Genomic DNA, 21288 nt, shown 5'->3' on the forward strand with positions numbered 1-21288 from the left:
AAGACAACCCTAGTTAGCTACGCTGGTTAAGATTGCCCTCCATAACATAATTTTACCAAAATATTGACACGAGCAGTGCATAGCTAGCCTCCTGAGTTTAGCGGACACAACCCTCGTTAGATAATTTGCCTATTTTGCCATAATTTTACAAAAATGTTAGACGCAATCACATGACTGCGTGGCCTAATGGACAAGGCGTCTGACTTCGAATCAGAAGATTGAGGGTTCAAGTCCCTTCGTAGTTCTCCTGAAGTGACGATATTTGAATTTTTGTAGCCTATGAAAATGTTAGGACAGTACGACCCTAGTTAGCTTCTGTTGGGAAATTGTTCTTGTTTCCCCGTGTTCATAATGTTGATTATCAAACAAAGATAATGAGATCGGTGAAATCAGGATTTATTTTTTACATAAGCTTATGGACACATGAGTTCAGCCAAACGCCGCCATTGTTCTCCATCATGTGTGTCGCTCCTCTCCCAGTTCCAGGCACTAGTATCCTTTCGTGACTCTTCAAACCCCTCCCCGTCTTTTTCGGCCAATCCTCTCCTTCTCAGACAGTCACATGATACATCAATACACGTAGCCCAAAATGTTCCCCCTCTTCTCACGCACAAAGATTTACGTTGTTTTCAGAGCCAGAAGAGGTGTCACTAAACCCCCTCCTGCTCAACCGGTTTGTAAAAGATAAAGGAATCTATTTAACACATTCGCTTCAACCCCCCACATCACCTTGAATTCTCACACAAAAACATACTGAGTAAATGAAAGCAGTTATGTCCACTTCTAAATAGTAATATTATAAATCAAACAGTTATAATTAAATTAATTCAATTCACTATGCTGACTAAGATTTTCCACCATAACATAATTTTACCAAAATATTGGCACTAGCAGTGCATAGCTAGCCTCCTTAGTTTAGCGGACACAACCCTCGTTAGCTAATCTGACTAATTTGCCCATTTTGCCATAATTTTACAAAAATGTTAGACACAATCACATGACTGCGTGGTCTAATGGACAAGGCGTCTGACTTCGTATCAGAAGATTGAGGGTTCAAGTTCCTTCGTAGTTGTGTAGTAATGTGGTGATAGTTGAATTTTTGTAGCCTATGAAAATGTTAGGACAGGACGACCCTCGTTAGCGACGCTGGCTAAGCTTGCCCACCATAACATAATTTTACCAAAATATTTTCACCAGCAATGCATCGCTAATCTCATTAAATTAGCGGGCACAACCCTCGTTAGCTAATCTGGCTAACTTGCCTACCTTGCTATATTTTTACAAAAATGTTGGCACTAACAGTGTATTGTTGGCCTCGTTATCGTAGCGAGCTAACAAGATAAGAAGTAGGGCTCACGTTATAAGCATACTGTTAGCATTTTTGTCAACAAGTTTAGAAACCTTGTGCATCTAGCTAGCCTCGGTCACTTTCCAGCAAAAGAAACAATCACAGGACTGTGTGGCCTAATGGACAAGGCGTCTGACTTCAAATCAGAAGATTGAGGGTTCAAGTCCCTTCGTAGTTGTCCTGAAGTGATTATATTTGAATTTTTGTAGCCTATGAAAATGTTAGGACAGGACGACCCTCGTTAGCTACGCTGACTAAGATTGCCCACCAGAACATAATTTTACCAAAACATTGGCACTAGCAGTGCATAGCTAGCCTCCTTAGTTTAGCGGACACAACCCTCGTTAGCTAATCTGGCTAATTTGCCTATTTTGCTATAATTTTACAAAAATGTTAGACACAATCACATGACTGCGTGGCCTAATGGACAAGGCGTCTGACTTCGAATCAGAAGATTGAGGGTTCGAGTCCCTTCGTAGTTGTGTTGTGATGGTAGTTGAATTTCTGTAACCTATGAAAATGATAGGACAAGACAACCCTCGTTAGCGACGCTGGCTAAGCTTGCCCACCATAACATAATTTTACCAAAATATTGTCACCAGCAATGCATCGCTAGCCTCATTAAATTAGCGGGCACAACCCTCGTTAGCTAATCTGGCTAACTTGCCTACCTTGCTATATTTTTACAAAAATGTTGGCACTAACAGTGTATTGTTGGCCTCGTTATCGTAGCGAGCTAACAAGATAAGAAGTAGGGCTCACGTTATAAGCATACTGTTAGCATTTTTGTCAACAAGTTTAGAAACCTTGTGCATCTAGCTAGCCTCGGTCACTTTCCAGCAAAAGAAACAATCACAGGACTGTGTGGCCTAATGGACAAGGCGTCTGACTTTGAATCAGAAGATTGAGGGTTCAAGTCCCTTCGTAGTTGTCCTGAAGTGATTATATTTGAATTTTTGTAGCCTATGAAAATGTTAGGACAGGACGACCCTCGTTAGCTACGCTGACTAAGATTGCCCACCATAACATAATTTTACCAAAATATTGGCACTAGCAGTGCATAGCTAGCCTCCTTAGTTTAGCGGACACAACCCTGGTTAGCTAATCTGGCTAATTTGCCTATTTTGCTATAATTTTACAAAAATGTTAGACACAATCACATGACTGCGTGGCCTAATGGACAAGGCGTCTGACTTCGAATCAGAAGATTGAGGGTTCGAGTCCCTTCGTAGTTGTGTTGTGATGGTAGTTGAATTTCTGTAACCTATGAAAATGATAGGACAAGACAACCCTCGTTAGCGACGCTGGCTAAGCTTGCCCACCATAACATAATTTTACCAAAATATTGTCACCAGCAATGCATCGCTAGCCTCATTAAATTAGCGGGCACAACCCTCGTTAGCTAATCTGGCTAACTTGCCTACCTTGCTATATTTTTACAAAAATGTTGGCACTAACAGTGTATTGTTGGCCTCGTTATCGTAGCGAGCTAACAAGATAAGAAGTAGGGCTCACGTTATAAGCATACTGTTAGCATTTTTGTCAACAAGTTTAGAAACCTTGTGCATCTAGCTAGCCTCGGTCACTTTCGAGCAAAAGAAACAATCACAGGACTGTGTGGCCTAATGGACAAGGCGTCTGACTTCGAATCAGAAGATTGAGGGTTCGAGTCCCTTCGTATTTGTGTTGTGATGGTAGTTGAATTTCTGTAACCTATGAAAATGATAGGACAAGACAACCCTCGGTAGCTATGCTGGGTAAGATTGCCCACCATAACATAATTTTACCAAAATATTGGCACGAGCAGTGCATAGCGAGCCTCCTGAGTTTAGCGGACACAACACTCGTTAGATAATCTGGCTAATTTGCCTATTTTGCCATAATTTTACAAAAATGTTAGACACAATCACATGACTGCGTGGCCTAATGGACAAGGCGTCTGACTTCGAATCAGAAGAATGAGGGTTCAAGTCCCTTCGTAATTGTCCTGAAGTGAAGATATTTGAATTTTTGTAGCCTATGAAAATGTTAGGACAGGACGACCCTCGTTAGCTACGCTGACTAAGATTGCCCACCATAACATAATTTTACCAAAATATTGGCACTAGCAGTGCATAGCTAGCCTCCTTAGTTTAGTGGACACAACCCTCGTTAGCTAATCTGGCTAATTTGCCCATTTTGCCATAATTTTACAAAAATGTTATACACAATCACATGACTGCGTGGCCTAATGGACAAGGCGTCTGACTTTGAATCAGAAGATTGAGGGTTCAAGTCACTTTGTAGTTGTGTCGTAATATGATGATAGTTTAATTTTTGTAGCCTATGAAAATGTTAGGACAGGACGACCCTCATTAGCGACGCTGGCTAAGCTTGCCCACCATAACATAATTTTACCAAAATATTGTCACCAGCAATGCATCGCTAGCCTCATTAAATTAGCGGGCACAACCCTCGTTAGCTAATCTGGCTAATTTGCCTACCTTGCTATATTTTTACAAAAATGTTGGCACTAACAGTGTATTGTTGGCCTCGTTATCGTAGTGAGCTAACAAGATAAGAAGTAGGGCTCACGTTATAAGCATACTGTTAGCATTTTTGTCAACAAGTTTAGAAACCTTGTGCATATAGCTAGCCTCGGTCACTTTCCAGCAAAATAAACCATCACAGGACTGCGTGGCCTAATGGACAAGGCGTCTGACTTCGAATCAGAAGATTAAGGGTTCAAGTACCTTCGTAGTTGTCCTGAAGTGACGATATTTGAATTTTTGTAGCCTATGAAAATGTTAGGACAGGACGACCCTCGTTAGCTACGCTGACTAAGATTGCCCACCATAACATAATTTTACCAAAATATTGGCACGAGCAGTGCATAGCTAGCCTCCTGAGTTTAGCGGACACAACCCTCATTAGATAATCTGGCTAATTTGCCTATTTTGCCATAATTTTACAAAAATGTTAGATGCAATCACATGACTGCGTTGCCTAATGGACAAGGCGTCTGACTTCAAATCAGAAGATTGAGGGTTCGAGTCCCTTCGTAGTTGTGTCGTGATGGTAGTTGAATTTCTGTAACCTATGAAAATGATAGGACAAGACAACCCTCGTTAGCTACGCTGGTTAAGATTGCCCACCATAACATAATTTTACCAAAATATTGACACGAGCAGTGCATAGCTAGCCTCCTGAGTTTAGCGGACACAACCCTCGTTAGATAATCTGGCTAATTTGCCTATTTTGCCATAATTTTACAAAAATGTTAGACGCAATCACATGACTGCGTGGCCTAATGGACAAGGCGTCTGACTTCGAATCAGAAGATTGAGGGTTCGAGTCCCTTCGTAGTTGTGTCGTGATGGTAGTTGAATTACTGTAACCTATGAAAATGATAGGACAGGACAACCCTAGTTAGCTACGCTGGGTAAGATTGCCCACCATAACATAATTTTACCAAAATATTGGCACGAGCAGTGCATAGCTAGCCTCCTTTTTTTAGCGGACACAACCCTTGTTAGCTAATCTGGCTAATTTGCCTATTTAACCATAATTTTACAAAAATGTTAGACACATTCACATGACTGCGTGGCCTAATGGACAAGGCGTCTGACTTCGAATCAGAAGATTGAGGGTTCAAGTCCCATCATAGTTCTCCTGAAGTGACGATATTTGAATTTTTGTAGCCTATGAAAATGTTAGGACAGTACGACCCTAGTTAGCTTCTGTTGGGAAATTGTTCTTGTTTCCCCGTGTTCATAATGGTGATTATCAAACTCAGACAATGAGATCGGTGAAATCAGGATTTATTTTTTACATAAGCTTATGGACACATGAGTTCGGCCAAACGCCGCCATTGTTCTCCCTCATGTGTGTCGCTCCTCCCCCAGTTCCAGGCACTAGTATCCTTTCGTGACTCTTCAAACCCCTCCCCGTCTTTTTCGGCCAATCCTCTCCTTCTCAGACAGTCACATGATACATCAATACACGTAGCCCAAAATGTTCCCCCTCTTCTCACGCACAAAGATTTACCTTGTTTTCAGAGCCAGAAGAGGTGTCACTAAACCCCCTCCTGCTCAACCGGTTTGTAAAAGACAAAGGAATCTATTTAACACATTCGCTTCAACCCCCCACATCACCTTGAAATCTCACACAGAGACATACTGAGTAAATGAAAGCAGTTATGTCCACTTCTAAATAGTAATATTATAAATCAAACAGTTATAATTAAATTAATTCACTTCACTATGCTGACTAAGATTTCCCACCATAACATAATTTTACCAAAATATTGGCACTAGCAGTGCATAGCTAGCCTCCTTAGTTTAGCGGACACAACCCTCGTTAGCTAATCTGGCTAATTTGCCAATTTTGCCATAATTTTACAAAAATGTTAGACACAATCACAAGACTGCGTGGCCTAATGGACAAGGCGTCTGACTTCGAATCAGAAGATTGAGGGTTCAAGTCCCTTTGTAGTTGTGTTGTAATATGATGATAGTTAAATTTTTGTAGCCTATGAAAATGTTAGGACAGGACGACCCTCAATAGCGACGCTGGCTAAGCTTGCCCACCATAACATTATTTTACCAAAATATTGTCACCAGCAATGCATCGCTAGCCTCATTAAATTAGCGGGCACAACCCTCGTTAGCTAATCTGGCTAAATTGCCTACCTTGCTACATTTTTACAAAAATGTTGGGACTAACAGTGTATTGTTGGCCTCGTTATCGTAGTGAGCTAACAAGATAAGAAGTAGGGCTCACGTTATAAGCATACTGTTAGCATTTTTGTCAACAAGTTTAAAAACCTTGTGCATCTAGCTAGCCTCGGTCACTTTCCAGCAAAAGAAACAATCACAGGACTGCGTGGCCTAATGGACAAGGCATCTGACTTCGAATCAGAAGATTGAGGGTTCAAGTCCCTTCGTAGTTGTCCTGAAGTGACGATATTTGAATTTTTGTAGCCTATGAAAATGTTAGGACAGGACGACCCTCGTTAGCTACGCTGACTAAGATTGCCCACCATAACATAATTTTACCAAAATATTGGCACTAGCAGTGCATAGCTAGCCTCCTTAGTTTAGCGGACACAACCCTCGTTAGCTATACTGGCTAATTTGCCTATTTTGCCATAATTTTACAAAAATGTTAGACACAATCATATGACTGCGTGGCCTAATGGACAAGGCGTCTGACTTCGAATCAGAAGATTGAGGGTTCGAGTCCCTTCGTAGTTGTGTCGTGATGGTAGTTGAATTTCTGTAACCTATAAAAATGATAGGACAAGACATCCCTCGTTAGCTACGCTGGGTAAGATTGCCAACCATAACATAATTTTACCAAAATATTGACACGAGCAGTGCATAGCTAGCCTCCTGAGTTTAGCGGACACAACCCTCGTTGGATAATCTGGCTAATTTGCCTATTGTGCCATAATTTTACAAAAATGTTAGAAGCAATCACATGACTGCGTGGCCTAATGGACAAGGCGTCTGACTTCGAATCAGAAGATTGAGGGTTCAAGTCCCTTTGTAGTTGTCCTGAAGTGACGATATTTGAATTTTTGTAGCCTATGAAAATGTTAGGACAGGACGACCCTCGTTAGCGACGCTGGCTAAGCTTGACCACCATAACATAATTTTACCAAAATATTGTCACCAGCAATGCATCGCTAGCCTCATTAAATTAGCGGGCACAACCCTCGTTAGCTAATCTGGCTAACTTGCCTACCTTGCTATATTTTTACAAAAATGTTGGCACTAACAGTGTATTGTTGGCCTTGTTATCGTAATGAGCTAAAAAGATAAGAAGTAGGGCTCACGTTATAAGCATACTGTTAGCATTTTTCTCAACAAGTTTAGAAACCTTGTGCATCTAGCTAGCCTCGGTCACTTTCCAGCAAAAGAAAAAATCACAGGACTGCGTGGCCTAATGGACAAGGCGTCTGACTTCGAATCAGAAGATTGAGGGTTCAAGTCCCTTCGTAGTTGTCCTGAAGTGGCGATATTTGAATTTTTGTAGCCTAGGAAAATGTTAGGACAGGACGACCCTCGTTAGCTACGCTGACTAAGATTGCCCACCATAACATAATTTTACCAAAATATTGGCACTAGCCGTGCATAGCTAGCCTCCTTAGTTTAGCGGACACAACCCTCTTTAGCTAATCTGGCTAATTTGCCTATTCTGCCATAATTTTACAAAAATGTTAGAAACAACTACATGACTGCGTGGCCTAATGGACAAGGCGTCTGACTTCGAATTAGAAGATTGAGGGTTCGAGTCCCTTCGTAGTTGTGTCGTGATGGTAGTTGAATTTCTGTAACCTATGAAAATGATAGGACAGGACAACCCTCGTTAGCTACGCTGGGTAAGATTGCCCACCATAACATAATTTTACCAAAATATTGGCACGAGCCGTGCATAGCTAGCCTCCTTAGTTTAGCGGACACAACCCTCGTTAGCTAATTTGCCTATTCTGCCATAATTTTACAAAAATGTTAGACACATTCACATGACTGCGTGGCCTAATGGACAAGGCGTCTGACTTCGAATCAGAAGATTGAGGGTTCAAGTCCCTTCGTAGTTGTCCTGAAGTGATGATATTTGAATTTTTGTAGCCTATGAAAATGTTAGGACAGTACGACCCTAGTTAGCTTCTGTTGGGAAATTGTTCTTGTTTCCCCGTGTTCATAATGTTGATTATCAAACTCAGACAATGAGATCGGTGAAATCAGGATTTATTTTTTACATAAGCTTATGGACACATGAGTTCGGCCAAACGCCGCCATTGTTCTCCCTCATGTGTGTCGCTCCTCCCCCAGTTCCAGGAACTAGTATCCTTTCGTGACTCTTCAAACCCCTCCCCGTCTTTTTCGGCCAATCCTCTCCTTCTCAGACAGTCACATGATACATCAATACACCTAGCCCAAAATGTTCCCCCTCTTCTCACACACAAAGATTTACGTTGTTTTCAGAGCCAGAAGAGGTGTCACTAAACCCCCTCCTGCTCAACCGGTTTGTAAAAGACAAAGGAATCTATTTAACACATTCGCTTCAACCCCCCACATCACCTTGAATTCTCACACAAAGACATACTGAGTAAATTAAAGCAGTTATGTCCACTTCTAAATAGTAATATTATAAATCAAACAGTTATAATTAAATTAATTCACTTCACTACGCTGACTAAGATTGCCCACCATAACATAATTTTACCAAAAATATTGGCACTAGCAGTGCATAGCTAGCCTCCTTAGTTTAGCGGACACAACCCTTGTTAGCTAATCTGGCTAATTTGCCCATTTTGCCATAATTTTACAAAAATGTTAGACGCAATCACATGACTGCGTGGCCTAATGGACAAGGCGTCTGACTTCGAATCAGAAGATTGAGGGTTCAAGTCCCTTCGTAGTTGTGTCATAATGTGACGATAGTTGAATTTTTGTAGCCTATGAAAATGTTAGGACAGGACGACCCTCGTTAGCGACGCTGGCTAAACTTGCCCACTATAACATAATTTTACCAAAATATTGTCACCAGCAATGCATCGCTAGCCTCATTAACTCTTTGACCGCCATAAACGTTATAAGACGTTTAGCATAAACGTAGGGAAGGGCGCCGAGGACGTTAAAAGACGTCCACTATGTTTTTTTTTTTGGAAACGGGTGGAGGAAAGCCTTGGGCAGCTGTGCTGAAAGTATCAGGCAGATCTGGTTAGTATAAGACTCGTTTTGGCCCCTAGATGGCAGCGATGACTCTCTTTGCACAAGGTTGGATGGGCCGCCCACCGTGGGCGTCAGTAGAAGACGTGAGGCGGAGCTAGAGTGTTGAGGAGACAATGGCTGAATAAGCCACAATGGCTGACCAAGCAACCGGTTGCAAGCAGCTCACGCTTGAGCATTTTTTTCAAAGACGGAAAGCATCGATCAATACTAAAAAGCGCATTGATGTCGACGATGATGATGACTCCGAGCTTGACGCCAAAGTTGGAAGCCTTGACGCGACTGTTATGATCACGTAGTAAGCCTCACCGGCTAAGCGCGGCTAGCGCTGCTAAGGCCGGAAAACGCGCACAATAACCGACCGGGTACTTCTACACAATCGGACATTTGATCGGGCGATGGAGAGTTGGCATCGACCAATGCAGATTGATGATGATGATGATGATGGTGAATCCCGAGGTTGACGCCACAGTTGGAAGCCTTGGCCCGACTGTTATGATCACGTAGTAAGCCTCACCGGCTAAGCGCGGCTAGCGCGGCTAGCGCTGCGAAGGCCGTAAAACGCGCACAATAACCGACCGGGTACTTCTACACAATCGGACATTCGATCGGGCGATGGAGAGTTGGCATCGACCAATGCAGATTGATGATGATGATGATGGTGAATCCCGAGGTTGACGCCACAGTTGGACGCCACAGTTGGACGCGGCCTTTATTCTCACGTCATAAAGCATCACCGGCTAGCTCTGCTAACGCCGGAGCTCCATATGCGGACATTTTGTCGGACAATGAAGAGTACCCCGAGTCCAATGCATATTCATCGGAGGAGCGGGTACAGTCTGATCACGGAGAAGACACTGGTTCTGGACTACGATGCCACCATAAATGGAGTGGATAAGATGGATCAGAACATCTACCACTCGGTATAGCAACTGAAGGACATGAGGAAGCCAGACGTAACACCGCCGTAACGTAACCGTAGCATGATCCTGATATTAGGCTTGATGGCAACACACACTGCAGTATATACTTGCTATTCCCCGGAAAAAACGGCCTGCAAGAAAGTGGAGCTTTTGCACGCGAAGAGGCAATCTGTTGTGCAAATGCTGTTGCGTCTCCTTGCACGCAGGGGAGAAAAAACAAAAAGAAAAACTGTCGTTGAAACATCCACATATTTGTAAATAGCACCACAGTTGCACACATTTGTAAATAGTTTGCCAAATTGTTGTCAAATTGTTACACTGTTGAATGTAAATAAACGTATTTTGCTATCAAAAAACACTTTTTCATTCTTGGTGGTAGTGTTTTATAGAAGTAAAGCACTATTTAGGTGTTTGTGGCATCATTCATGGACAAAAAGAAGTGTAAAATTCACTAGAATGCATGAAATAATATCGTTTCACTAAAAGCTTGATTTCTCCGTATTTTGGTCCAAAACAGGCGAAATTGGGTGAAACTAACCATTTTCTATTGTTGATTACTAAAGAACGGAATAAGGTAGAAACACACTTTTTTTTCTGATGAAAGATGAAAGTCCAATCTTTCATTTGTTAGTACGTGTGTTTCCATAGTCCAAACAGAACATTTTCTGTGGACCTTGAAATATCAGTCAAAATGCTTAAATCGGCTGGCACTGACGGCATCCCTTTTCTGAAAACGTCTGGCAGTCAAAGAGTTAAATTAGCGGGCACAACCCTCGTTAGCTAATCTGGCTAACTTGCCTACCTTGCTATATTTTTACAAAAATGTTGGCACTAACAGTGTATTGTTGGCCTCGTTATCGTAGCGAGCTAACCAGATAAGAAGTAGGGCTAACGTTATAAGCATACTGTTAGCATTTTTGTCAACAAGTTTAGAAACCCTGTGCATCTAGCTAGCCTCGGTCGCTCGGCTGGCTAAGCTTAAACATAGTATTGTCCGTCAGTATTGCAGATTATTGCTGTATAAGCGTTGCTCATGTTCAGCATCGGACTTACCAATAAGCAAACACGGGAATAATCGATGGGCCCTGAAATTTCCAGGAGCCACTAAAGTTGAAAAAGAAAAAAAAGGATTTAGTCCAATTTTTTTTTTTTTAATTAAAACAATTGTTTGTTTGTTTGCTTTTCCAGCAAAATGAACTGTCTTATGACTGCGTGGCCTAATGGACAAGGCGTCTGACTTCGAATCAGAAGATTGAGGTTTCAAGTCCGTTCGTAGTTGTGTCGTAATGTGTTGATAGTTGAATTTGTGTAGCCTATGAAAATGTTAGGACAGGACGACCCTCGTTAGTGACGCTGGCTAAGCTTGCCCACCATAACATAATTTTACCAAAATATTGTCACCTGCAATGCATCGCTAGCCTCATTAAATTAGCGGGCACAACCCTCGTTAGCTAATCTGGCTAACTTGCCCACCTTGCTATATTTTTACAAAAATGTTGGCACTAACAGTGTAGTGTTGGCCTCGTTATCGTAGCGAGCTAACCAAATAAGAAGTAGGGCTCACGTTATAAGCATACTGTTAGCATTTTTGTCAACAAGTTTAGAAACTGTTAGAGTAGAGAATATTTATATTCTACTCTTTGCGTGTTCAATTAACTGAATGGTGAGATTCTGGTGAAGAAGTCCCTTTGCAAAGGTATCATTTTAACAGAAGCTTCTGATGACAACAATTGACGACACTCAAACCGTGTTCTGTTCAGATTGTGTGTCCTCTACTCCGGCACATCATTATTTATTGAAAAGTGGGTGAATACGAAAAGTCTCCTCCCCTTAGCCCACAGTACATTTGTTTACAACTCAGTGAATACAAGAAAACCCCCCCTTCTGTTCCCATCAGCAAGTTCCCATAGGTATAAATCAGATTAGAGAAAAACAATAATAAATCAGCCTGTCTCTTCCGACCGAGACCGGTACCAGGCTACATACACTCCCTTCTTTTCTCAGGAGAGTGAGATAGATAAGAATACAATATACAATCCCATTCATTGAGCTACACAGCTATAATTAAATCCAAAACGGCTAAAATATAAATTGAAACTGAAAAACAATGTTAATAACTCATCAAAACCTTGTGCATCTAGCTAGCCTCGGTCACTTTCCAGCAAAAGAAACAACCACAGGACTGCGTGGCCTAATGGACAAGGTGTCTGACTTCGAATCAGAACATTGAGGGTTCAAGTCCCTTCGTAGTTGTCCTGAAGTGAAGATATTCAAATTTTTGTAGCCTATGAAAATGTTAGGACAGGACGACCTTCGTTAGCTACGCTGACTAAGATTGCCCACCATAACATAATTTTACCAAAATATTGGCACTAGCAGTGCATAGCTAGCCTCCTTAGTTTAGCGGACACAACCCTCGTTAGCTAATCTGGCTAATTTGCCTATTATACCATAATTTTACAAAAATGTTAGACATAATCACATGACTGTGTGGCCTAATGGACAAGGCGTCTGACTTCGAATCAGAAGATTGAGGGTTCAAGTCCCTTCATAGTTGTGTCGTAATGTGATGATAGTTGAATTTTTGTAGCCTATGAAAATGTTAGGACAGGACGACCCTCGTTAGCGACGCTGGCTAAACTTGCCCACCATAACATAATTTTACCAAAATATTGTCACCAGCAATGCATCGCTATTCTAATTAAATTAGCGGGCACAACCCTCGTTAGCTAATCTGGCTAATTTGCCCTCCTTGCTATATTTTTACAAAAATGTTGGCACTAACAGTGTATTGTTGGCCTCGTTATCGTAGCGAGCTAACCAAATAAGAAGTAGGGCTCACGTTATAAGCATACTGTTAGCATTTTTGTCAACAAGTTTAAAAACCCTGTGCATCTAGCTAGCCTCGGTCGCTCGGCTGGCTAAACTTAAACATAGTTTTGTCTGTCAGTATTGCAGATTATTTCTGTATAAGCGTTGCTCATGTGCAATATCGGACATACCAATAGGCAAACACGGGCAACAATTGATGGGCCCTGAAATTTCCAGGAGCCACTAAAGTTGAAAAATAAAAATAAAACAATGGTTTTTGTCCCAAAAATTCTTGCTTATTAAAACAATTGTTTGTTTGTTTGGTTTTCCAGCAAAGTAAACATTCACATGACTGCGTGGCTTAATGGACAAGGCGTCTGCCTTTGAATCAGAAGATTGAGGGTTCAAGTCCCTTCGTAGTTGTGTCGTGATGTGATGATAGTTGAATTTTTGTAACCTATGAAAATGATAGGACAGGACAACCCTCGTTAGTTACGCTGGGTAAGATTGCCCACCATAACATAATTTTACCAAAATATTGGCACCACCAATGCATCGCTAGCCTCATCTGGCTAATTTGCCCACCTTGCTATAATTTTACAAAAATGTTGGCACGAGCAGTGCATTGTTGGCCTTGTTATCTCAACGAGCTAACCAGATTAGAAGTAGTGCTCACATTATTAGCATACTGTTAGCATTTTTTGTCAACAAGTTCAGAAACCCTGTGCATCTAGCTATGCTCGGTCGCTCGGCTGGCTAAACTTAAACATAGTTTTGTCTGTCAGTATTGCGGATTATTGCTGTATAAGCGTTGCTCATGAGCAATATCGGATTTACCAATAGGCAAACACGGGAAATAGTTGATGGGCCCTGAAATTTCCAGGAGCCACTAAGGTCGAAAAAGAAAAAGAAAACAATGATTTTTGTCCCAAAAATTCTTGCTTATTAAAACAATTGTTTGTTTGTTTGGTTTTCCAGCAAAATAAACATTCACATGACTTCGTGGCCTAATGGACAAGGCGTCTGACTTCGAATCAGAAGATTGAGGGTTCGAGTCCCTACGTAGTTGCGTCTTGAAGTGACGATAGATGAATATTTACAGCCTATGAAAATTTTAGGACAGGACAAGCCTTATTAGCTACGCTGGCGGGGTGATAGGGTGTTCTCAGTCCTGCTATTTGTGTCTCCTCTAACCTCATGATCAACAAGTGAGTGACGGCGAACAAATTTTGCATGTGGTATATTTGGTCACGACATGGTTTCTTTTCTTTTTTATTTATATATATATTTTTATTACATTTTCTTGAACTCTATTTGATTGGAGGCCAGTTTACCTGGGTGGCCCGCTTAAGTATTAACATGGTGTGGGAAACACTGATGTCACTCTGCCAGCTCCTCCCCAATTATCTGATGACACTATCTCAATTCCGTGCTGCCTGCCCCTCATCACATACACAAATAATGGATTTGATGGCTGCTAACTGCAGTGTGAAAAATATTTAGATTTTTGTGACTTCAGAGTCAGACTTTTACCCTAAAATTAGAACTATAGGGGCACATTACATGACAGGTTCCACTCTAGACTCGATATTTGCGTCAGTGCATCTCCTCTAACCACCCCCATCTTCCTGCTTCTTTTCATCCAGTATGCTACCTTTTCAACACCCTGTAAAAGGAGAGAGGCTGGACGAACACAGGTGGGGAAAGGCTTAGTGTTTGGGAAATTACAGCTTGAAAAGACAAGCGTCATCTCACAAGCCTTGAGCGTGATCGGTATAACAGCAAGGTCAGAGTGAGGTAAGAGCAAAGAAAAATAAAAGCTAAAAGGGGGATGAGCAGAAATTGATGGGAGAGAAAGAAAGGGCATAAATCTCTAATATAAGATAAAAGATACGTAAGCAAGAAAGAAGTGACAGCTTTGAGGGATGAATGTGTCCCGAGGAGGCTGGCGAGAGAGCCGGAGGAGAGGCGACAGAGATGAGAGGCCCGTGAGGTTGTGTGCTGAGAATTGCATCATGCTTCTGACTCACCGCTTTAAGTTAGAGCGTTGGGGCTTAGTCATGAAGGAAGGTAATTGGACGAAAAGCTCCACAGATCCATAGCAACAAAGATCACCTTTTTTCTTTCGTCGCTTCGTTTGGTCGGAAGATGACTGAGAGGCTGAAAGTCCTTAATTGTTTTATTTTTTTTGTGGGTTTTGTTGAATAGGTAAACATTACCAAAATAAAATACAATACTCAGTTAACAAACAGCAATCGGGAAAATAAATAAAAAATAAATACAATAAATAATTTGTGATTATTAACTCATTCACTGCCATACATTCATTTAAAAAAAGATTATAAAAAATTAGAGGCAACAGGCAATTATTATTTTTTAATTGTAATTAATTGTATGACTTCACTAGTCACGATTAATCGCAAATTTGATATCTGTTCTAAATGTACAATGAAAAAAAATTCTAGGTTTTCATACTCTTGTTAACAAAAGTGGAAAAATAAATAAATAATAGAAATAGTTCAAATGAATTTTCGACGTTTATAGCCGTCAATGGCAGTGAATGAATAAAAAGAAAAGAAAAGATTATTAAAAATTTGGGGCGTCAGGTAAAATTTAAATCGTAATTAATCGCATGACTTCACTAAACAAACTCACGATTAATCACAAATTTGATATCTGTTCTAAATGTACAATAAAAAAAATTCTAGCCTTTCATACTCTTGTTAACAAAAGAGGAAATAAAATGTTAAACTAATAGAAATAGTTCAAATTAATTTTGAGTGGCACAAGTAGTGGGGAAAAAAATACTAAGGTATTCATTCTACAAGTGCACTTAATTTTTTTTACTAGTAGCCAAAGAGCAGAGCAGTACATGTACTTTAAGCTGGATATCAAGGATATGGTAATAATGCTCAAATAGGTTTCTATAATTATGAATGCAAATATTAGCAATCAACTCCAGGAAATAAGAGCTAACGAGGGATTCACAAGGACATCAGTGTATTCAGAGGGATGTGAGAGCATATCAACCACTTTCTCAATGTACCTTGATTAATAAAAGAGGGGCAAATAAAGGGTGGGCGCCATGACAACCTGTAGTCTCACGCATGGGGAAAAAAACCTAGCAGCCTTGAAGTTGCATACATTAGCATGATTTTTGTGACAATTACGCTAGCTGCTGCGCAAATATCAATTTCCAGCTGCCTTTAAAGCGGTGGTAAGGACTTAATTGAGTTGTGAAGTGTGATTTATTTTTTTTAAACCAATGTCATATGTAAACAAATAAATATATACAGTATGTTTAGCCTATTGAAAAAAGTAGGTACTGTATATGTACGTACGTAGACAGCAGGGGGATGTATAGGGACAGTGTAGCGCAAGGAAAGCGGGGTTGTTTTTACGACAGGCTGCCGTAAGGTGGTGTTTTTTTTTGTTTTTATGCTTTATTTACAATAGTGTACGTGAACAGTACGATTACTGTATAACAATGTACATCGAACAATATAAACACAGATACAATACAAAATAAATGGGTGCACAGTGTACCCACACAAGGCAGGAAACCAAAGAAAATATTTATTTGTTGTTGTTGCTTTTTCTTCCTCGTTAAAGTGGTGTAAAATCGGAGCTGCTGTGAGGTCGTCATTTCGTCAAGACCTGTTGAACAAGCAGCAACCGACCTCCTGTTTTTATCATTTGTCTTGTATTTGCAGGTTAGTAATGTTCTGAAAAAACGTCAGTTATCTTTAGCAGTGTATTTAACATGTATTTTGATTATTATTTGTATTTATTTGGTGAGGTTAAACACCATGAAGGAGATAGCCGTGCATGAGTTGCGTAGTGGGCGCCATCGTCTAAACATGTAGCAGAGACTATGGTTGAGTGTTTAAAAAAACAACAACACTATTTGTGTGTTAATGTTTAATGATAGGGGGGTGGAAGGTGTGGGGTGTGTGTGTGTGTGTGTGGGGGGGGGGGGGTGTACAGTCTCGTTCTTTTTTTAGCCTTGGGTCCCGCGTCCTGACGGATTTTGCCTACCCCTTGGTTGTGTCATCACGTGGGTCGCTTCCTAGCGTCCTGTTTTTGTTTTTTCTAAATGCCATGTGTATGTCAATCACACAGTTGTCATAGCTAATTAGCTAATGAATGAGCATGAAAAGCTTTAAAAAAAATGGTCTGCGTCACAGCATCATGCCCGCTAATGTACGATCAGTGATGCAGGGTTGCCTTGGCAACAAAGAAGGCCACTATAGCGTCATACCAATTTGTGAGCTATTGTTACTTTGATGTATATATTTATAATAGAATCTTCTTTTGTTGTGTTTACTTACTTTTAGCGGCCTACTCATTACCCAGTCTGTCTTCGTAAGCTAATGGTCTCTACAGAAAAATAAAAGGTCACTTTCTGCATAATAGTTTAGGTATTAATTCACTGTGGATTTGATAAGTTCCCGGTATACAGCACAGCTGAATTAGCGTCACACCAAACTGACCCATAACGGTGACTGTCAACACGGCATTGTAATCAGTGTAGCCCCTCTCTCCCATTTTCATTGAGTGCACTGACAAAAGTTTTCGCTGGTCACAGGCTGGTCACAGTGAAGATTGTCGCCCAGGGAGGAAACGCGTCCACGTACAGGAAACTGCCCGACTGGTCCCTACGGTTTCGGTGAGACAAAAACACAATCCTGTTTTTAATTATGAGAGGGATCCATAATCAAGCCCACATCCTGTTTTCATTTTCATGGTTCATCTTATGCGGAATATTTGACGCAAATCACTGTTGAAGTCAGGGAAGCCACAGAGTGACCGAATGGTGGGCAAGAAAGATGGAGGATGTGAGAAGGGAATTGTTTTTGATGAAAGATCTGTCCCTCAATATGACTCTAATAATATGACTATGATGGTGTCGAAACTGACTTGTGTGGCCCAAAATAGTCCAATAATTACATTTGTCATCTCTGGATCAACACATTTCCACTATATAAGATTGTACCTTCCCACTGGCCCCCCATCTGTCTCTGAGAGCTGTTATGTGGAGACAGCAACTGACACTCTCTAATAGAAATAGAAGGGGGGAAGAAAGTTATGAGGTATTTTCTTTTTCCTTCTTTTCTTCTACCAAATACCCCACCAGATCCTGTTATTATTTTCGATTTTATGTGCCGAGTTGGCAATATATTCTGGTTATCATCAACAACAAAGTATGAGGAAAGATTTGGTTTTGCATGCTGGATTAAGCAAAAAATACTTTTCACACAAACCAAATAGGATTCAGTTTTGGTGCAGATTCAGCAGATTGGCAGCGAATGTTAAAATTCCATTTGTTGTGTGTTTTCAACCTCACGTTTTACATAGTGAAGCATTACTTTGCCATCCATAAATGAAAATAGCATAATAAGTAAAATACACTCCACAATTTGCATTCGCCACCTAAAGGGACTGGTGTAAATCAGTACAGTAAGCATGTCATGATAATTTTTTTTAGATTCTAATTCAAAATAAAAGTAAAATCATTTAATAAGGGTAATATTGTCTTGGCAGCTCATGTGGTATGCTTGTATTTTTTTTTCTCTTCTCAGGCGAACATGTTTGAGTTGAGGGTGAAGCATTGTTGACAAGAGGGAGTTTATCAAATTCTCTCAAGTGGTGCTGCACTTTAATGGTGGAAGATGTGATGAATAAATGGTGGAATGATATCAGCCAGGCGATATCAACATCATCAAGGTCAAAACTCGTCAGTGAGCATTCAAAGCTTCTCATGTGTTTTTCTCACAGTTCATTCCAATAGCTTGGTAAGAGCATGTTTTTGACAGCAAGTACTTTGCATTAGGGCTGCTCAATTATGGAAAAAATAATAAGCACGATTATTTTTGGTAATAATTGAAATCACGATTATTCAAAACGATTATTATTATTATTATTATTATTTTTCAAAACAAAATATTAAGACAAATACAATTTGAAACCCTATAATTATGTATGTTCCTTTTGGACCAAACAGAATTTATAATAATATATATTATTTATGTTAGCAAAAATTAGATTTTGGGGTGCAGCGTGTGCAGTATGGCTTGTGGTTTGCAAGCTAGTTTTCAGGGGTGTGCAGTGAAATAACTCATGTGGGCGTGCCTCAAAACAACTCAACATTAGCATTATTAGGGCTGCAGCTTTCGAATATTTTGGTATTCGGATATCCTACAAAAAATTCTGGCAAATAATCGGGTATTAGAAATCGGCCTATAAGAATACAAATATTCCTATAGGCCTATATACTTTCTTGGTTAAGGATATACAGAAGTCAAAAAAATACATTTGCATGTAATAATTAGCAACCAACTGGTTTTCATTTTTAGATAACCAACTTTGATTTTTTTACTTAAACTGTGCTTGTCAGCAAACTAGACAAATCTCTCCCCATAGATTTTGGTCAATGGAACTAAAGTGACGTCAGACCCACAATAGCGATTTTGTCGGCTAAATAAATAGCACATTTGAGTAAGCCTGGCTTGTTAACAATTGATCAGTAGGAACGGCAAATTAGTCAGGCTGTCAGCATCAAAGTGTGCACAGTCCATCAATCCATTTTCTGAACTGCTGATCCTCACGAGGGTCGCTTGCTGCTTGGTGCTGGTAGCTCGCTGTTAGCTAGCAGTCGGTGCTAAACGCTGGCAACAGCATAATGTCAGCATGATTATGTCTTAGCGCTCTTAACTGGAGCTTGAACGTGACTTCAGGACTTTGTCTTACTGATGTCTGTCGCAACAGTTTGGGTAATTTCTATTGCCGTTGTACACAAACTCTGAATATACGAGCACGCCGTCAGCCCTTACACTGCGACAACATGCTTCCGGAAACAACTTTAAAATAAAAGCGCTACAATGCATTGATCTACATATACTACTTGTTAAGGTAAGGTATGGTTTAATTTGAAATTGGGTTTCTCTCAGCGTTAGTCCTGTGTACTGTCATGCATGCTGTAACTGCCGTTAACTTGACTACGACTATCTCAGCGGGCATCCGAGGCAGAAATGATGAGGACTCGTTGCAGCCCTAATAATCGTTTTGGAAGCTTTATGCCCATTTTGCAATCATGCAGAGTAATAATTGAAATCGTAATTGAATTTCGATTAATCGCACAGCCCTACTTTGCATTACTTATCGGCTTACTTTATTTATTTATTTATTAGTTTGTTGCCTTTGGTAGAACTTTGTTGTATGGAATGCTTTAGAAACACGAGCAGCAATGGTTGATCTTTCTCGCAACAAAGTGGATAATTTGTCCATCTTATCTCAACAAAGATGACAATGGAAGCATACTGTAAATCATTATCAACTGTGTTAACAAAGATAACAGGAAGCTAGGCCAGGCTAGGTGAAGAAAAAAAAGGGAATTACTTTACATTTGGCGCATGAAAGAAATTGAAGGGTGCTTTTAGGGCAGAGACAGTCAAGGAGATGAGGAGGAGCAACACAAGAGGATGATGCTCAGTCGACTCCTCTCTTGCTGCAGGCTGCACCCCATTTGACTGAATAAATAATTTCCACTATCAGCTCCACTCATAACATTCCAGAGCAAAGAGGTCAGTCTTCAATCCCTCTCCCTCTTCGCAAATGATAAGGTAGCATTTAAAATCCATCATAAACGCATGAGATTAATTATGTATATTTACATCCCGGAGAAAATAAATGGGGGGGGGGGGGGGGCCAGCGCTGGATCATACTGGATGGGCTTTATAGTAAACATTAAACATGTCCAATGGTGGCTGCGGGCAGTAGTGTGCTGATAAAGGTGGTGTTGCAGGGATACCGTGACGACTTGCAGCTTGGAGTGCAAAGTATATCAGAGCAGCATTATCTGAGAAAGGGTGAAGTAGTGCTGTGAGCTAAGTGATAAGGTAGAGATAGAGGTGTGGAATAAGTTCCTGAAAGCGTCGATGCTCAGAAGTAGCAATTCTCTTCACTTCACACTTGTGTAGCCTTAGTGGCCCTCCCACACTATTGTAATATGGCTGCAAAAGACAAGATAAAGCTCGGACAATGCTGCACAGACAATTTTTTTCCTCAGATGCTGCCGAATGGGAACCAAAGGAAAAATTTAACCTCCACTGTCAAATACGTGATATGCATAAATCCATTCATGTTTTCTACACGCTGACCATTGACTTTGATCATTTCATATATGCATTTAAGACTGCATGAAGTGATTTATGACCACTAGGGGGCAGAAAGACTCCAACACAATGGGCCCACGTTCACACGGGTTCTTGCTTGTTTGAATAAACAATCACCTGTTGGCAAGCTCATTTGAGCACCACTTCAGACTGACGTTATCATTTGTTTACTAGTTGCTTGACTTCCTTTTTAATAGACCATTTTAAATTCAAACTGCTATAATTAGCTTCTCCAAGGTTAATGTTTTCAACACAGTTCATTTATATTCAAGTCCTGGTACATATCCTAAATAAAGGGGTGGCCTCACTTTAAC

The 21288-nt window shown here is 40.6% G+C and overlaps 18 non-coding genes across 18 annotated transcripts; all 18 read left to right on the forward strand.

Annotated features, from left to right (window-relative positions):
- Nucleotides 1-172: 172 nt before the first annotated feature.
- trnar-ucg (transfer RNA arginine (anticodon UCG)) lies at nt 173-245 on the forward strand. Its single transcript has one exon. It is a non-coding gene; the product is annotated as a tRNA-Arg (tRNA).
- A 1512-nt stretch (nt 246-1757) lies between these two features.
- Nucleotides 1758-1830, forward strand: trnar-ucg (transfer RNA arginine (anticodon UCG)). Its single transcript has one exon. It is a non-coding gene; the product is annotated as a tRNA-Arg (tRNA).
- Nucleotides 1831-2206: 376 nt separating this feature from the next.
- trnaq-uug (transfer RNA glutamine (anticodon UUG)) lies at nt 2207-2279 on the forward strand. Its single transcript has one exon. It is a non-coding gene; the product is annotated as a tRNA-Gln (tRNA).
- A 231-nt stretch (nt 2280-2510) lies between these two features.
- On the forward strand, nt 2511-2583 carry trnar-ucg (transfer RNA arginine (anticodon UCG)). The gene has a single exon. It is a non-coding gene; the product is annotated as a tRNA-Arg (tRNA).
- Nucleotides 2584-3260: 677 nt separating this feature from the next.
- Nucleotides 3261-3333, forward strand: trnar-ucg (transfer RNA arginine (anticodon UCG)). The gene has a single exon. It is a non-coding gene; the product is annotated as a tRNA-Arg (tRNA).
- A 685-nt stretch (nt 3334-4018) lies between these two features.
- Nucleotides 4019-4091, forward strand: trnar-ucg (transfer RNA arginine (anticodon UCG)). Its single transcript has one exon. It is a non-coding gene; the product is annotated as a tRNA-Arg (tRNA).
- Nucleotides 4092-4623: 532 nt separating this feature from the next.
- On the forward strand, nt 4624-4696 carry trnar-ucg (transfer RNA arginine (anticodon UCG)). Its single transcript has one exon. It is a non-coding gene; the product is annotated as a tRNA-Arg (tRNA).
- Nucleotides 4697-5751: 1055 nt separating this feature from the next.
- Nucleotides 5752-5824, forward strand: trnar-ucg (transfer RNA arginine (anticodon UCG)). Its single transcript has one exon. It is a non-coding gene; the product is annotated as a tRNA-Arg (tRNA).
- Nucleotides 5825-6205: 381 nt separating this feature from the next.
- On the forward strand, nt 6206-6278 carry trnar-ucg (transfer RNA arginine (anticodon UCG)). The gene has a single exon. It is a non-coding gene; the product is annotated as a tRNA-Arg (tRNA).
- A 231-nt stretch (nt 6279-6509) lies between these two features.
- On the forward strand, nt 6510-6582 carry trnar-ucg (transfer RNA arginine (anticodon UCG)). Its single transcript has one exon. It is a non-coding gene; the product is annotated as a tRNA-Arg (tRNA).
- A 228-nt stretch (nt 6583-6810) lies between these two features.
- Nucleotides 6811-6883, forward strand: trnar-ucg (transfer RNA arginine (anticodon UCG)). Its single transcript has one exon. It is a non-coding gene; the product is annotated as a tRNA-Arg (tRNA).
- Nucleotides 6884-7262: 379 nt separating this feature from the next.
- trnar-ucg (transfer RNA arginine (anticodon UCG)) lies at nt 7263-7335 on the forward strand. Its single transcript has one exon. It is a non-coding gene; the product is annotated as a tRNA-Arg (tRNA).
- A 231-nt stretch (nt 7336-7566) lies between these two features.
- Nucleotides 7567-7639, forward strand: trnar-ucg (transfer RNA arginine (anticodon UCG)). The gene has a single exon. It is a non-coding gene; the product is annotated as a tRNA-Arg (tRNA).
- A 219-nt stretch (nt 7640-7858) lies between these two features.
- Nucleotides 7859-7931, forward strand: trnar-ucg (transfer RNA arginine (anticodon UCG)). The gene has a single exon. It is a non-coding gene; the product is annotated as a tRNA-Arg (tRNA).
- Nucleotides 7932-8686: 755 nt separating this feature from the next.
- Nucleotides 8687-8759, forward strand: trnar-ucg (transfer RNA arginine (anticodon UCG)). Its single transcript has one exon. It is a non-coding gene; the product is annotated as a tRNA-Arg (tRNA).
- A 3410-nt stretch (nt 8760-12169) lies between these two features.
- trnar-ucg (transfer RNA arginine (anticodon UCG)) lies at nt 12170-12242 on the forward strand. Its single transcript has one exon. It is a non-coding gene; the product is annotated as a tRNA-Arg (tRNA).
- A 231-nt stretch (nt 12243-12473) lies between these two features.
- Nucleotides 12474-12546, forward strand: trnar-ucg (transfer RNA arginine (anticodon UCG)). The gene has a single exon. It is a non-coding gene; the product is annotated as a tRNA-Arg (tRNA).
- A 1250-nt stretch (nt 12547-13796) lies between these two features.
- trnar-ucg (transfer RNA arginine (anticodon UCG)) lies at nt 13797-13869 on the forward strand. Its single transcript has one exon. It is a non-coding gene; the product is annotated as a tRNA-Arg (tRNA).
- Nucleotides 13870-21288: the final 7419 nt, after the last annotated feature.

This window comes from Leptonotus elevatus, chromosome 6 (genome assembly GCF_054856555.1).
Source record: "Leptonotus elevatus isolate MCC_2025b chromosome 6, RoL_Lele_1.0, whole genome shotgun sequence".
Taxonomy (NCBI): Eukaryota; Metazoa; Chordata; class Actinopteri; order Syngnathiformes; family Syngnathidae; genus Leptonotus; species Leptonotus elevatus.